The sequence below is a fragment of the Lepidochelys olivacea genome (genome assembly GCF_965140295.1).
Source record: "Lepidochelys olivacea isolate rLepOli2 genome assembly, chromosome: 14".
Classification (NCBI taxonomy): Eukaryota; Metazoa; Chordata; order Testudines; family Cheloniidae; genus Lepidochelys; species Lepidochelys olivacea.
The window spans coordinates 32,714,565-32,730,754 of NC_140424.1; the positions used below are offsets into that span (position 1 = coordinate 32,714,565).

General features: G+C 49.5%; 1 pseudogene across 1 annotated transcript in view; it reads right to left on the reverse strand.

The window, feature by feature from the left end:
• Window positions 1-16,190, reverse strand: part of LOC311530635 (C-type lectin domain family 2 member D-like) — a 240,704-nt pseudogene that overhangs the window by 35,794 nt on the left and 188,720 nt on the right. Inside the window, exons 2-5 of the transcript in view lie at window positions 12,748-12,846; window positions 10,249-10,436; window positions 9,395-9,498; window positions 7,651-7,756 (exon numbers count right to left, since the gene is read on the reverse strand). The product of the transcript in view is annotated as a C-type lectin domain family 2 member D-like (transcript). The remainder of the gene's footprint in view (window positions 1-7,650; window positions 7,757-9,394; window positions 9,499-10,248; window positions 10,437-12,747; window positions 12,847-16,190) is intronic.

The window sequence follows — 16,190 nt, forward strand, 5'->3', positions numbered from 1 at the left end:
TATTTGCAGCTGCAAACAAGGTACAGGGAGAATAGAATCTCAAATCCTGCACATCAGAGCAGGTCATTACACACATTTATATTCCTCAATGCTACTGCACTACACATCAGCCAATCAAAACTTTGCACAAATACTCTGCCTTTCTTATATGGGTTAGGACAATGTTTATTTCCTGCAACCTCTAACAAGCATTCCTAGCAACTTAAAGAACCAGCACATCCTGTCTGGCCTTGTAGCTCTCTCTCCTATTATCTTTAACTTGGCGTCAGCAAACCTTACACTATGGGGCATTGTCTGCATCTGCAACATTGTTTTAAGAGCAAAAGAGCTTACTCAAACCAGCCAGGCCTGAATTCTATTAAGGGGGGTTGAGAAGAAGCCCTTAGGCCTTTAGCAGGGAGACCTCTTCGACCCTTATGGCCTTCCATCTCCTCAACTTAACTAGTGGCTATGCCCTGGGGTCTCCAACAGAGGTAAATGGAAAAGGGGATGTAACCAAAGGTAGATGGGGCCAGACTAACCTGAGCTCTTTCTTTGAGCTGAGAACTGGTTGTTTAGAGAAGGGAAATGCAGCAGATCTAATATACTTGGACTTCAGTAAAGCATTTGATACGGTATCACGTGGGAAATTCTTAGCTAAATTAGAGAAGACGGGGATCAGTACAAGAATTGTAAGGCGGGTAAGGAACCAATTAAAGGGGAGAAGTCTGGAAACTCAACTATGGGATCGGAGGGAAGTTCCTAATGGAGTTCTTCAAGGATCTGTTTTGGGATCCATCTTCATTAATCTCTTTATTAATGGTGTTAACCCAAAAAGTAGGAGAGTGATAACAAAACTTACTGATGATTAAAAAGCTGGGAAACATGGTCTGTCCAGAGGGGGTAGAATATTATACAGGAAGATCTGGATGACCTTGAAGACTGGAGTACCAGAAGAAGGATGACATTTAAAGGTACCAGGTGCAAAATCCTGCCCTTAGGGTCTAATAAGAAGAATTTCTTCTTGATGCTGGGGCTCATCAGTTGGAGGCGACAGAGGAGGGGCGAGACCTTGATGTGTTGGTCGATTATACGGTGACTGAGCCACCCATGTGATGTGGCCATGAAAAAGGCAAATGTGATGCTAGGATACATCAGCTGAGGCACTTCCAGTCGAGACAGAGAAGTACGAAAGTACATGGCCCTGGAGAGCCCTCCTCTAGAATCCTGTGTATGATTCTGATCATTCGAGAAAGATGAATTCAGAGTGAAACAGGTACAGAGAAGAGTTCTCAGGATGATCAGGGAATGGAGGGCCTGTCTCACAAGAGAAGGCTGGGAGAGCTGGGCTGGTTTAGTCTAGCAAAACAAAGGCTGAGAGGGGATCTGATGGCTCTCCATAAATACATCGGGGTAAAGACCAGGGAGGGTGGAGAGCTGTTCTAGCTAAAGGACAATGTAGGCCCAAGAACAAAGGCGAATCAACTGGCCAAGAACAAGTTCAGGCTGGGAGATTAGAAAGTTTCTAACCATTTGAGGAGGGAGGTTCTGGAACAGCCTCCCAATAGGGGCAAACTTTATTAGTTGTAAGAGAGCATTGGACACATTTGAGTGTGACTGTATGAGAGGGTTGCTTGTGGGATGGGGGTGGACTGGGCAACCCTGAGGGTCTTGTCTGGTATATGTCTTATGGTCCCAAGTCTCTTGCTTCAGCTGGTCACATGCAGGGGTCAGGAAGAGATGTTCCTCGCCAGTGTATTCTGGGTTCGGCGGAGTGTGTGTAAGGCGGGTAAGGAACAGAAAGGAAGTCCTGCTGGAGCTGCGAATGGGTTTGGCTGGTGTGGGGTTGCAATTGGAGTGTTACTAATGAACGGTGAAGCCTTGAGTTATGGAGCTCACTCGAAGTGAGTGCCAAGGAAACCCGCACACCGCCCCGCTGTGTATCCTGTATCTGCCACAGAAGGAGTGAAGAGAATCAAGAGAGCTGTCTGGGGTGACCTAAGGCCAGAACCGCAGGGGGCTCTGGGGTGGCAAAGGAATATTGACAAAACTGGGCTAGCAGGGAGCTGCTGGTCGGGATGAGGGGCATGAGATCTTTGTCTACAGTGAAATGGTTGTCCAATTCGGTTCCTAGTTTGATGTTTTTGCCTTCATCCCTCCACCTGCATGAGCAGCACAAACCTCTGTGCACTTGGCCTCTAACCCAGCCGCAGGGCTCTGTGCTTGTAGATTTCAACCATGCTTCGTACTTTGCTGTGAATATCACATTGCAGCTGCCAATGGGAGATGCTGCCAGGGATTTCTATGGAGCAGCAGATAGCCCAAAAGCCAGGGCTCCGACGGAGCCCCAACACGACCCTGACAGCAGCGACATGGAGGAGATGGAGGTGGAGGAGATGGGAGAATGGGAGGGCGAGGAGATGGATGTGGATTAGAACATCTCGGATTTGAGAAGTGCTGGGTGTGCATATGGCACCATACAATGCACCCACACGAGAGGGGCTTCCTCACCTCTCACTGTTTACAGAGCTAGGCATCTCAGGGGTTCTCTTATATATATTTTATTATTCCTTTCTTCTTTGCACTTACACACTTTGAGCAGATTTAGGAATGAATAAATGTTCCGTTTCCAGTGGTGCCAACAGCTCTGGGATTCGGACACGATACGGGAACAGTAGGGTAACGTGCATCAAATCTCTTCAATCCAGACAGCGTGATCAGCATGGGCAGCAGGTGTCATGGGGCTGTGGGCACGGAGGTTGCAGTGCCCCGGGGCTGGGGTCTCGCCCCCCGACCTCTGCCATCCAGTGCTGGGGCTGTGGGCTGTGGTGAGGGTGATTTGGGCTCCTTCGGGGGAGAGGTAGGTAGAAGGGGAGGGAGGCGGGCAGAAGGGGAGTGGCGGGACCTCAGGCACAAGGGGAAGGGCCAAGGGCTAGGCTTCCTGGGTGGCCAACTCACTGGCAGCCAGTGCTGATCGCAGAGTAGACAAATGATCGTCAGGCTTTGTGCTGACCAGGTCTAAGTCAGAGCAGCCTTGGGGCTGCTCTAATGTACATTCTGCTCCACATAGGCCCGGGTAAGCTGAGAATAGCTGTACTACAATGTCTTCTGGCCATGGGAAGCAGGGCAGTTGAGGCCTTTCCACCAGCCAGGGAAGCCTCTATCTGCAGGTATCCTCTGAGGGTATTGACCCTGTGACATTGCACTTCATAAGCTTTATAAAAATGTTTAAGTGTGAATACGATGTAACTGGAATATGCTTTATGCAAAAGGTCTCTATAAGTTTTGTAATGAGACCTTACAAATCTACTGAGTGTGTTCATCCTATTTGGATGAATGTGTCATTCTTGTATCTGAAATTAGGAATATGAGATATCACTCTGAGGTCCTACTGTAGTTATGCAAAGTGTGGGCCATTAATGGTGGCTTAGAATCTTGATGGCTCCCATTAGCTAGGACAACTGACTGTAGATGGCTCTGTTCACCTGCAAGCCTTCACCGCATACGTGCGGGCCAGTCCTGAAAGAATGGAGGGGGGCTCACAGGACATGTGAACATGTCACATGATACTTGAATCCGTCTTTAACCTGGTGCTTTTCCATTTAGAAGGAGGAGTGGAAACCCAGAGAGACCGTGAGAGGATTCCCGCCTTGTGCCAAAGATATCAAAGGGAGTGGAACAGAACAAAGGGGGCTGCCAGTCATAAGAAATCCCCGAGTTACCACCTGAGCTGGAACAAGGCTGTACCAGGGGAAAGGATTGGGCCCAGACTGGAGGGAGTCCAGTCTGGGAAAGAAGCTTATTGGAACATCTCTCAGGGTGAGATTTATCAGTATTCCGTTTCTTAATGTATTAGGCTTAGACTTACGTGTTTTGTTTTATTTTTCCTGGTAACTTATTTGTTCTGTCTGTTATTACTTGAAACCATTTAAATCCTACGTTTTATATTTAATGAAATCACTTTTGTTTATTAATTAACCCAGAGTAAGTGATTAATACCTGGGGGAGCAAACAGCTGGGCATCTCTCCCTATCAGTGTTATAGAGGGTGGACAATTTGAGTTTACCCTGTATAAACTTTATACAGAGTAAAACGGATTTATTTGGGGTTTGGATCCCATTGGGAGCTAGTTGCTGGAGACAGGTGACCTGTTGAGCAGTTTTGGGTTAAAGTCTGCAGCGTTGGGGGTGTGGCCCAGACCTGGGTCTGTGTTTGCAGCTGGCAAGCATGTCTGGCTCAACAAGGCAGGGTTCTGGAGTCCCAAGCTGGAAGGGAAAATGGGCTCAGAGGCAAATTCAGCACGTCAGGTGACAGGGCATTGCAGGTGTTCTCCTCACCCTGGTCGAATGCCTTGTGTGGGTTGTACCTGGGGGGTGCAGGGGTGGAATGAGCCGGGGACGTCTGCCCGTTTGGGTGATCCATAGCAGGCATACGAGGCACTTTTGGGGGAGCCTTGTCCAGGCCTGCCATGGGTCAGCTCTCTCAAACCACCACCCCTGGCAGCGCAAGCCTGACCTTCCAGCCCCCTGCAGGCCTCGCTCTCTGTGTACAGGTTAGCGATCGACACTCCCAAAACCTCTGAGCGTCCCTCGGGAGTGCTCAGCCCGTTCCCCGGAGCACATGCAGAACTGTGACTCTAATCCCACAGGCGCGGTCCACAGCAGCTTGTAAGATTCAATTCAGGCCAACCACTCTATTGAGAACACAGCAATTAGATATACAGAAAACAGGAATGAGTTTATTATCAAAGAACAGAGATGCAAGCGAGAGTGAATAAATACTGGTAACACCCATTGTTTCATGTTCTGTGTGTATATAAATCTCCCCATTGTATTTTCCACTGAATGCATCCGATGAAGTGAGCTGGAGCTCACGAAAGCTTATGCTCAAATAAATTGGTTAGCCTCTAAGGTGCCACAAGTCCTCCTTTTCTTTTTGCAAATACTGGAAAGTAATGGTAACATAGGATTTTGTTTTCTAACACTTTCTAGAGCCGGGGTTCTCACAAATTTTTGGCAGCCTCAGAATGAGGCTCTGACAATACTTAACTAACTGTAGGAAAAACAAACAAATAAATTACATGTGCATATTTACATAGGGATTTTTTGCATACTCAATTATAAATATAAGGTACAGTTATGTCTTATCTTTACTGGACCTAAACACAGAACAAACCAGTGCTTTGCACAGTCTTGTCTTTTTTGTTGTTCTTTTGCTTTTTTGGTCAAAGGTGGAGGCTGTACAACAATTCTGAACTAAATTTAAAAATGCTTTACATAATAGAAAGGATAATGACTAATAACGAAAGAATGTATCTGCCAATATGTCCAAAGTTTCTTTCACACAAAAAAAACCATAGTCAACATAGCCCAGTAATAATAATGATAACAGTAACAACAAAATCTGAGCCGTTGCTGTTGTCTTTTCAGCTTGGTTTTTGCATCATTTAACAGCTTGCGCCTCTGAAGCTCACCGTAGTAATTTGGTTCAACTTCCCTTGCACAAGTGCTGAAGGGACGTTGCACGACATACATTTCAATTTGATGAATTTCTCTCTCACACTGCAACTTGTTCAGAAATGGAATCAGATGGCTTCGGAAACACAGGAAACTGCCTTTCTCCCTGGTGCTGAAGTGTTTCTTTTTCTTTCTATGTTTTGCTTTTCTTAGCAGAAGGTCCCAGAGGAGCCACCTGCTGTCACATTCAAGGTCATTTTCTGGCACTAGATTACCTGAAATACTTTCTGATACCCAGTCACATTTATAACTCTTTCACCTCTCCCCCCCCAGCCCCATGAACAATCGCAACCTGCCCAAACACCATGCAGTGAGATGGCCCATAGCCACTTACAGAGCTACAATAACAGGAGATGTAAACACAGTGGTTAGAGGTCTATAAAATCATGAGTAGTGCAGAGAAAGTGACTAAGGAAAAGCTATTTACTTGTTCCCATAACACAAGAATTAGGGGCCACCAAATGAAATTAATGGGCACCAGGTTTAAAACAAATAAAAGGAAGTTCTTCCTCACACAGCGCACAGTCAACCTGTGGAACTCCTTGCCTGAGGAGGTTGTGAAGGCTAGGACTATAACAGGGTTTAAAAGAGAACTGGATAAACTCATGGAAGTTAAGTCCATGAATGGCTATTAGCTAGGATGGGTAAGGAATGGTGTCCCTAGCCTCTGTTTGTCAGAGGGTGGAGATGGATGGCGGGAGACAGATCACTTGATCATTGCCTGTTAGGTTCACTCCCTCTGGGGCACCTGGCGTTGGCCGCTGTTGGCAGACAGGATACTGGGCTGGATGGACCTTTGCTCTGACCCAGTATGGCCGTTCTTATGTTCTTAGCCAAAGAATACACTTTGTGACTTGAAAGAAAACCACACCTATGTAGCTCAGCTCTGCCGGCATGGTACTATTTAAAAGGGAGCACGCATGAGGATTTATGGCATTTAGAAGACACCTTTAATACTTAACATCTGAGCGATTGTTGGGGCACTTTGGAGGCTCTTGTGGCTGCAAAACAATCAGCTGCTGGCTGCATTTGAGAAATGCTGTTCTGGAGTCTAAATGAACAAGGCCTTCCCTTAGCCACATGCTGGGGAAATGAGGTAAGACTCCTTCTCATGAGATCACTCCCTCTCAGCTGCAGAGAAAAGCTTGACAACGTAACCCTGAGTTTAAAAGGTTCAAAAGCAGATGGCACATACGGAGTTTAAACGAGACACACTTATTGCTTGAGGGCCCCACTGCCTGATTTTGAGATCTTGGCTTGTTCAAGTAGGTGTGAGTTGTATAAGTGTCACTTCTAGGAGTTTCATTTTGAGCCCCTTTCGAGTGCGGTCTCTTTTCCCATCTGTCAAGGTTTCTTCCCCACTTTGAACTCTAAGGTACAAATGTGGGGACCTGCATGAAAACCTCCTAAGCTTACTTTACCAGCTTAGGTTAAAACTTCCCCAAGGTACAAACTATTTGACCCTTGGACTTCCACTGCCACCACCAAACGTTTAACCGGCTTTCTGGGAAAGTGTTGTTTGGAAACGTCTTTCCCCCCAAAATCCTCCCCAAAACCTTGCACCCCACTTCCTGGGGAACGTTTGGTAAAAATCCTCACCAATTTGCATAGGTGACCACAGACCCAAGCCCTTGGATCTTAGAACAATGACAAAAGCATTCAGTTCTTGAAAAGAAACATTTTAATAGAAGAAACAGTAAAAAGAAAAGGATCACCTCTGTAAGATCAGGACGGTAAATACCTTACAGGGTAATTAGATTCAAAACATAGAGAATCCCTCTAGGCAAAACCTTAGGTTACAAAAAGACACACGGACAGGAATATTCATTCTATTCAGCTCAACATATTTTATCAGCCATTTAAAGAAATCATAAGCTAACGCATATCTAGCTAGATTACTTACTAAGTTCTAAGACTCCATTCCTGTTCTGTCCCTGGCAAAAGCCTCACCCAGACAGACACAGACCCCTTTGATGTTCTCCCTCTTTCCAGCTTTTGAAAGTATCTTGTCTCCTCATTGGTCATTTTGGTCAGGTGCCAGCGAGGTTATCCTAGCTTCTTAACCCTTTACAGGTGAAAGGATTTTTCCTCTGGCCAGGAGGGATTTTAAAGGTGTGTACCCTTCCCTTTATATTTATGACACCATCACATACACCTCAGGTTTGCTACAGATCCACCGTCTTCCCATGTAGCACCGTGAGCTGCTGACCCCTTTCTCGTCGTTCAGATACGCGCAGTCACCTCCTCCTCTTAAGTGAAACCTGCCACACAGAAGCCAGGGAGCTGCAGTCAGGCAGAGGCCGGGCATTTCACACCAGTCCCAGCCAGGGGAGCCGTTCTCCACAGTGCAGGCCTGAGTGCGGAGCAGCTACTCTCCCAGCCCCTCAGGAGCAGAGCTCAGGACAGCAGGGGCTTTGCAGAACCGCTGACTGTTCCTGACCCTCTATGCTGAGCAGCCCACAGGGGTGCTGAAGAATGGACAGTCCCCAGCAGGACAGAGAGAATTTGTTAGACTGATTGTCAAAAGGGACCGACCCTCTAACAAGAGGGGCAGACCATCACCAGAACCAGACGACTGAGCAGGAAAAGCGGGGGACAGGAAGGATCTCGCCTCCTTGAAACACATGGAGCAGAACCAAGATGACACTGAAAGAAGAAATTGCATTCAGGGGTTTCCTTCTCCGTTGATCTATAACTCTTGAGCTTTCCATTGGGCATGGGGGAAAAAGAGAGTGTTGAAGAAGTTCCTTTGTGAAAGCATGTGTTCCTTGTTTGTAACCCTCACGTAAGTCTCCCAGAGTTCATCTGGTGTGGAGGGTGGAGCTCTAGGGACAACATGCCTCTCGGGAGATTTGGGAGGGTTCAGCACTGGTTTTGGATCCTACAGCAGCTGATCTGCAGGGTCCCACATCCTAAGGAGCATACCAGACAGGGAGTCTGTACCCCAGGAGAATGCCACAGAGGCTCGAACTCAGGACAGTGTCTGGTAGCTCTTCAGACCCAGTGAGGCTGGAAGCAGGTGGGATCCAAAGGTTGGGTCCAATACAGCAGAATGGGGACTGTCCATTGGGGAGCCCTGACCCAGCGCCAAAAGAGCCTGATTTTTCAAAGTACTGAAGTAACCCAGACCAGAGAAGTGGGGGGGGGTCTCCATCCCCCTCTAATGGCTGGCCTGCAAAAGAGCTTTATCAACCGGGGAGGAGTTTCAGTTAAAGAAGTGGATTCTTTCGCTCCTATGGCAGAGGCTCATGCTTCTACTGCTGAAGTCCCAGGGTTCAAGCAGCGCTGGTTTTGTGATCACACTTGGAGCCCACTGAAACCCATCGCGGGGTGTTGGGCAGCCATCACTACTGTACCCCGTTCCAGTGGGAGCCCCAGGCGTCCAGCACCTGTGAACCGCAGGCTCCTTTAACATCGGTGCCTTGTTGCGGATTCAGAGGCCTCACCAGCCAAGTCACTCAAACCTGCCGGCTGCAATCCCCAGCGGGACCTGCACCTGCCATGCAGTGCTCGGCATGCTGCCCTCTCTAGCAGCCACTGTTAACCTGAGCTCCCTGCTGCCTCCTTTCCCCAGGGGGGGTCAGACACCCCAGGGACCTTGCTGAAGAGGGCTGGGGGAGAACAGCGAGTGTCCCAGCTGAAATCCCAGCGCGCTGCGAGGGCATCTCTGGCTATGGCGGGCTCTGTCTCCGGCCCAGCACCGTGCTGCGGGGAGGAGCCGAGAGTTCAGGGACACGCCGGCTCCCATCGGTCTCCGATACACGCAGGACGCGAACGGACCAGGGTCGTGTCTGGTGCTTTCACTAGCACTGAATGGTGGATTTACCTGAGCTCAAACCGCTCAGACACCAGAGTCCCCAAGCCCAGGGAATTAGTCCAGAGGGGTGAGAGAGACTCACAGGTGGTTGAATTTGGTGCCATTGGCCCATTTCCAGGGCTGACCCTGCTCCCTCCAGAGGCCGATCCAGTGGTCATAGACACCCTTATGGCGCAGCAGGAACGCCTTAAAGAAAGCTGAGGGACAGCAGGTATCATCCCCACCTCCCATGCTCCCCCCCACCGCCCCTCCAGGGCTCTGTGCTGCAGAGAATCCCAGTCACATATTGAAGGGTGCTCAGTTTATTTTCAGGGGGGATTTTCCCCTCCCTCTTGCAAAGCACAAGATCTCCCGGGCAGTCTTAACCCTCCCACCGCATACAGCAGCCCTACCCCAGTGCTCCCAGTCACCCACACCCCAAGTCCCCCTGAGCTGGGGGCAGCTGTTGGGTCTGAGCTCTCTGCAGAGATGTCTCTTCTCACAGAGCAGCCACCGCTCACCCCAGCAAGGCAGGAGGAGGGAGGGAGGCAAGCTGAAGTGGGAGGGGTCAATGTGAAAGGATCCCCTCCTCCCCCGCCTCCTCAGCTGGCTGCTCCTTTCCCATCCCCACAACAGGAGCACTGACTGGGTTCTCAGTCCCACTCCAGCAGCCAGCAGGCCAGGAGATGCTTGAGCCAGCCCTGCCCTAGACAGAAGCTGTCTCCCTATTTGGGGAGGGGGGCAGCGGAGAATGGGCAATCCCTGTGATCACACACAGACAGTAGGGCCCTGGGCCCAGCCAGGGCTGGCGTTCAGCGGCTGGAAGTTCATTCACTCCGGCCTCCCAGCACGGGAGGGCTCACAGCTGCTCCTCACCCCACGGGGCAGAGCCCAGGTCCTGCTGCAGCAGCCATCCCTGTGCCCAGATTAGTGTCTGGCAACTCGAGAGTCTCTCACCGTTTCCTGCTCACTGTCGATCCCAGCCAGGGAGGCACCCGGGGCAGAGCAGCGGCTTCGGCTGTCGGTCCAGCTCCCTTCCGTCTCTGAAAAATAGTAGCATTTCCCTCGGTATCCCATCCAGCCGTCCGGGCACGAGGGGCTCGCAGGGGGGCACAGATCAGCTGATGAAAGCTGAGAGGTCAGCGCTGAGAATGAGACAGTCACATGGAGGGTAAGAATTGCAACGAGAATTGGGCATTTGACTGGTACAAAAATTGGTCAACTGACCAGTCAAATCTGTCAAAGAGTGGTCAGATATTTTAAAATACCAATTTATCAGAATTGGTTACCTCCCGCCAGGAAGAAAAAAGAGCAAGACGTCATTGTCTCCAGTAGGTTTAGCTTTCGATAGATATGGATCTACCTAATTTTTTAAAAAATGTACTTCACTGAGTTATTTTAGCTCAGAAAAAAAAGGCAAAACAATGAAACCAAGTTCTGGAAAACACCAGTGAGGCTCCAAGACGCAATCCGAAAGGCAGGCTGCCTCCTACCCCCCCAGGGCTCTCGCTGGAGCATTTGACTGCGGCCAAACAGGCAGTCAATTGACCGGCTTGCCAAGCCCATTGGGACCCCCAGCTGGGGCTGGTCCACTGCAATCAGATGCAGGGGGACGGAGACGTTTGTCACTGTAAATTTGCCTGGCAAGAAGGATTCCAGGGACACTCCCAGCCTGGGAGGGACTGACACAGCTCAGAGCATTTCACCCCAGGCACAAGATCAACAGCTGGACGTTCAACCTAGCAACAAACAGCAGGTGAACAACTGAGAAGAATGTGGGAACTTTCACTCAGGGACATGAAAGCCACAAGGGGGCGCCAGAAACCACAGCCACGGGAAGTGACCTGTTGCACTGTGGGCCAGGAATGATGGAACTTAATTCACCTCCTACCTGCAGACTTTTCTCTCCCCAAACACAGCAGCAAGAAAGGCACTTTCTGGAAGCCCTCATGGCAGTGTAACCCTTTCAGAGCCATGAAAGAGCAGCAGTGGGGTCACCCATAAGTGACACCAAAGAGGATTTGAAAGGCCTGTCTAGTTGAGAGGAGTTGGACTCAAACCCCTCCAGATGTTTTCGAGCACGTCACTTTTGTTTGCACCACAGTAACTCGGTAGCTGGTTTTCAAGCCTTCCCATGTGGCTGGCGCTCAGCGAGGAACAGACACTCTAAGTTGGGAAGAGTTAGGAAACGTGGCAGCGGTGATCAGAAAGCGAGCATGTGTTCACCTCACTCACAAGGCATGTCTGACCCTGTAGATTTCACTGTCCAGTGCACGGTAGCCCACACCCCTGCCCTACTGAACTGAGCAGAGAAGTCAGTGACTAACAGTCGATGGCACAGGCTGTCTCCACCATCCATCTCCAGCTCAGATGCCACATGTTCTGCAGAGCTCCCTGCACCTGCAGGTGTGTAACCAACCCTAAGCTCACAGATTCCCACCTTACACAGCGAGAACCAATGCTGCCCATTGCAACAGCCTGCCATTACAGCAGGGAGCTGGGATTCAGGGCGCATCTGTATCCGAGCAATCTGCACCAGTATAATCACAGTGTTGCAGTGACATCCGGGCAAGCACCTCCTGGAGATGCGCTGGAGCAGTGCGGCTCGCTCTGGTAACTTCCTGCAGCAAACTGCACCAAGGCAAGCTCCTTTGTGCACCAGTGCAGTGCGTCTCCTTTAGCGGTTTGCACCAATTCAACTACACGGACGTCATGACATCGGCACAGAGGATTCCTAATGCAGACAGACCTGGATTCAATCCCCTCTGCCAGCTGCTAAACCCTCCTGGGGCCCAGTGATCAGATCCCAGGGCAATAGAGAAATCCCACCCCCGACATTCCCCAGCACGCCCTGCCCCAGACAACGGGGGGATACAACAGGGTTCATGTTCACCGCAAACAGACGCCCTCTGCATGAGCACACGCTGTCTGGGCAGCCCGGGGGAGTGAATGGTGCTAAGGGACCCTTCCTGGCCAAGCTTAGCGATTGGGGGGTTTCCACACTGCGCTGGTGGAGGGGTCTTGACTTAATTCTATGGCTCATTTCAATAACACGGCAGCACCTGCCGCCCGGCCACAGGCATGACCTGAAGATCCAGGAAGGCCAAGCTGGTAACCTCAGAGTAACACAGGGAAGGCAAAGGGCTCAGGGTTGCACTGCATCCTGTCCCACTGGGCACCCTGGTCAGGGACTGCTTCATGGCACGTGGCAAAGGTGACTTGGGTCCAAAGTGCTCAGAGATGGGCTGGGGGGGCTAATGTCAGTCAGATCGTCCTGACACAGAGAGTGCCCAGGTGCAGGGGTCTGGGAGGAAGATCCCCCAGGAATCCTCTGCCCCAGGGGCAGAAGCCGGACAGGCCGGGAGGAGAGAGTGAGTGTGGCAGGTCACGGGAGAATGGGATGCGCGGAGATCGTAGATGGAGGGGAAGGGAGCGGGGCGGAAGCTGGGAACTCACCTGCCAGAGCAATGATGGCAGCAATCAACGCAGACCATACAACTATCACTGCAACCACAACTCTACAGGTTGGACTTTTCTTGCAGTTCCAAGGAGGGTCTGAAACAGAAAGACCCGTCAGGCAGGGCTGGGAGGACACGTCTCACTGACAGCACCGGGGCTGGAGCTGCCCTGGAACATGCACCGTTCTTGTCTAGTTTTTGTAAAGCTCTCCAACACCACTTTCTACAAACCATTACCCTCTGATCCCACTGAGGGTTTCCAAAAGTTAGTGCCTGTCTCACCCACCGCAACCTGCAAGGTCTCATGCCAGCAAAGGGAAGCTGCTCCCAGATCTGGAGCTGCATTCGCATGTCCTGAGGGCTGTCCTGCACCATGGTCACCACGGGCAGGTAGGTCATCAACCTCCATCTCTGTCCCAGCTGCAGGATGGCCTCTGGTTCCTGCTCCCTCAGGCACCTGGAGATACTGAAAAAGGGGTGGGGTTGTCAGAGCAGGAGAACACCCCATGAGGTTAAGAAATGGCAGTGAGAGCCTTTTCCCTCCCTGGGAGATTATGGTGTCCCTCTGTGGGGACTCCCTTCCTGGCAGATGCTAGTGAGCTATTGAAAGAGCTCAGCCTGTTTAGATTATAAAAAAGATTGGGTGGTGACATCATAGAAGTGTTGAAGTGACTTCATGGAGAGAAAATATTGGGTATTAAAGGGCTCATTAATCTATCAGAGAAAAGCATAACAAGACCCAGTGGCTGGAAACTCAAAAGAGACCAATTCGTATTAGAAAGAGGGCACACATATTCAACAGTGAGGACGAATCACCAAAGGAAGAAACTAGAAAGGGAAGTGGTGGGAATTCCCCACCTCTTGATGTCTTCTAATGAAGACTAGATGCCTTTCTGGAACGTGTGTAGTCAAAAATTAGCTCCTATGCTCTACAGAAAGCATGTGATATGCAGGGGGTCAGATGACACGCTCTAATGGTCTCTTCTGTCCATAAAGTCTGCTAATTGATGAAAAAGGAGCGTAGCATGGGGAGAAGCCTCTGATGTTTTACTGTGTTCGGCTTGAGCCCACAATGAACGCTCATTGAGAGGGGTGATCTAGGGGAAGCAGCTCAAACATCCAATGTGGCTGGACAGGGGCAGGACATCAGCACTGCAGGGGAGGGGTGGGTGTGGCAGTGACATCACAAGGGCCTTTGGCAGGACCTCAGCCTATTGGACAAAGGTGGTAGGGAGACGATGACCTCACAGAGAGATCTTGACATCAGCCAGGCAGGACAGGGGTGCAGGACAGGGGCCACCTCGGAGATCCCTGTGGCTTTGCTTCAGCACGTCTCCTTCTCGAGGTCTCTCCTAGAGGACTGAGAGAGCATTCACTTTCACATTCGTGAGCGCAAGGAGGACCCTCTTCGGAGTTTTCTCCTTTTCTTTTAGTGGTTTTGCTCGAAAACAGACGTCCCTGTATAGAAGGTAAGAGCCTCGGAGAGGTTTGGAACCTGTTCAGTCTGATCCATCAGGTGTCGGCTGATTTTTAGGAATGGAAAACACTAGATTGCGGGGGCAGCATTTTATTTCCGACCTAAGACTTTGTCCCTTAGAATTACTGGGGACATTGGGGTTTCTCCTTTTTGTTTTCCCTTTTCCTGTCTCTCCCTCCTTTCTCGTCTTCTCTTGCATCTTTGTCCTTTTCCCCTGCTTTCCTTTCACCACCAGGACCTGTCTGTGCGTGTGGAGTTGGGGACGGAGGGGGGGAGGGGGGGTTGCACTCCAACTCTCATTGCGGGAGGCCCTCCCAAAGACATGTGGCTGGAATAGTGCTCTAAGAGTGACTCCCTCCGGTGGTGACCCGGGACATCTGGTGAGAACTCTCAGCTTTCTGCTTCTCAGAGTCTCAGTGCTGATTGGGGGAGTTTGGGGTATTGTGAGGGAGGAGGCTCAGGTCCTTGTGACCCTCTTTTAAGACCAAGGAAATAGGGCGTAACCAAACATGTATTTGATTGCTCTTGCCGCTTTTCTCCATTCATTGTCTTGGAGTAATTCACGATTCTCTCTCTAATGGGCTAGTTCTTCTAAAATACTTACTAAAGAATTAGGTTTTAATAAAGCCAAATGCAACCCCATACCTCCAGTAACAAAGGAGTCAGGCGGCACCCTACAGAATTGGGGACAAGCCGCTGGAAAGCAGTGACCCTGAAAAGGATTTTGGGGTCATAGTGGACAAGCTGTTCAACATGAGCTGTCAATGTGAAACTGTGTTAAAAAAGGTTAAAGCCATTCTTGGCTGGATAGAGTAGTGAGGATGGAAAGGGAAGTGAAAGAGCATTGGTGAGACTGATGTTGGAATGTTGAATCCAGTTCTTGTGCCCACATTTTGAATATTATGTTAAAACAATTGGAGAGGGTGCAGAAAAGATTCATAACTGAGTGATGGGGATGATGCCCTATTATGAGACATTGAAAAAGCTCAATCTGCTTAGTATATACAAGAGAAGAATGAGAAGTGAGTTGCTTGACTTCATGGAGAGAAAATGTTGAGTATAAAAGGGCTCTTTTATGTCTCAGAGAAAGGCATGACAAAACCCCATGGATGGAAGCAGAAATCAGAAAAAGGATAATGACAATAAGACCCAGATTTGTAAGAGGGTGGTGTTAGGGGGCTTATTCCTTCACCCACTTACTTCCCTGGTCCTTCTCACATGAACAGAGAGCAACAATACCCGAAGTCCAAAGGGGCAAACAATTCGATGTTTATTGGGGTGAACTTCCAGCAAGCATGATTCCAGTTTCCTTCCTTAGTATCCTCCTTCCCAGCTCTGACACCACAGAGCCTTACACCTATGTCCCTGTTCCGATTCCTGCCCTTAGCCAAGCATGATTCCAACTTCCTTACTCCCATTCCCTGTTCCCATTTCCCCCTTTAGCAAAACATGATTCCAATTTTCTTACCCCCATTCCCTGTTCCCATCTCCCCCTTTAGCAAAACATGATTCCAATTTTCTTACCCCCATTCCCTGTTCCCATCTCACACACCCACATGCCCACCCCCACCCACCCCCCACCCCCCATTGACTACAGATTATATAGTAAAACTTGAGTTCTGCTTAGCTATACCTTAACCAATCATTTTCCTGAAATTTAACTAACCAATCCTAACATATTGTAACATGATTATGTAACCAATTATATCCCACCACCTCAATTAGTTTACACCTAGCAAAATTAATTATACAGCAGACAGGAACAATCACAGAACCAGACAGAGATTATACAGACAAACAACAGCAAAGTGGGAACTATAATGACAAAACAATACAGAAGTGAGGATTTCACATCCCAGCTATTGATAAGTGAGTTCTTGCCAGACAGGATGCTATCAAACTAAGTTTCCTTTCACATTTTCTAGGCACTTCCCTTTCTCTGGAGGTGATAGGAATACAATCCT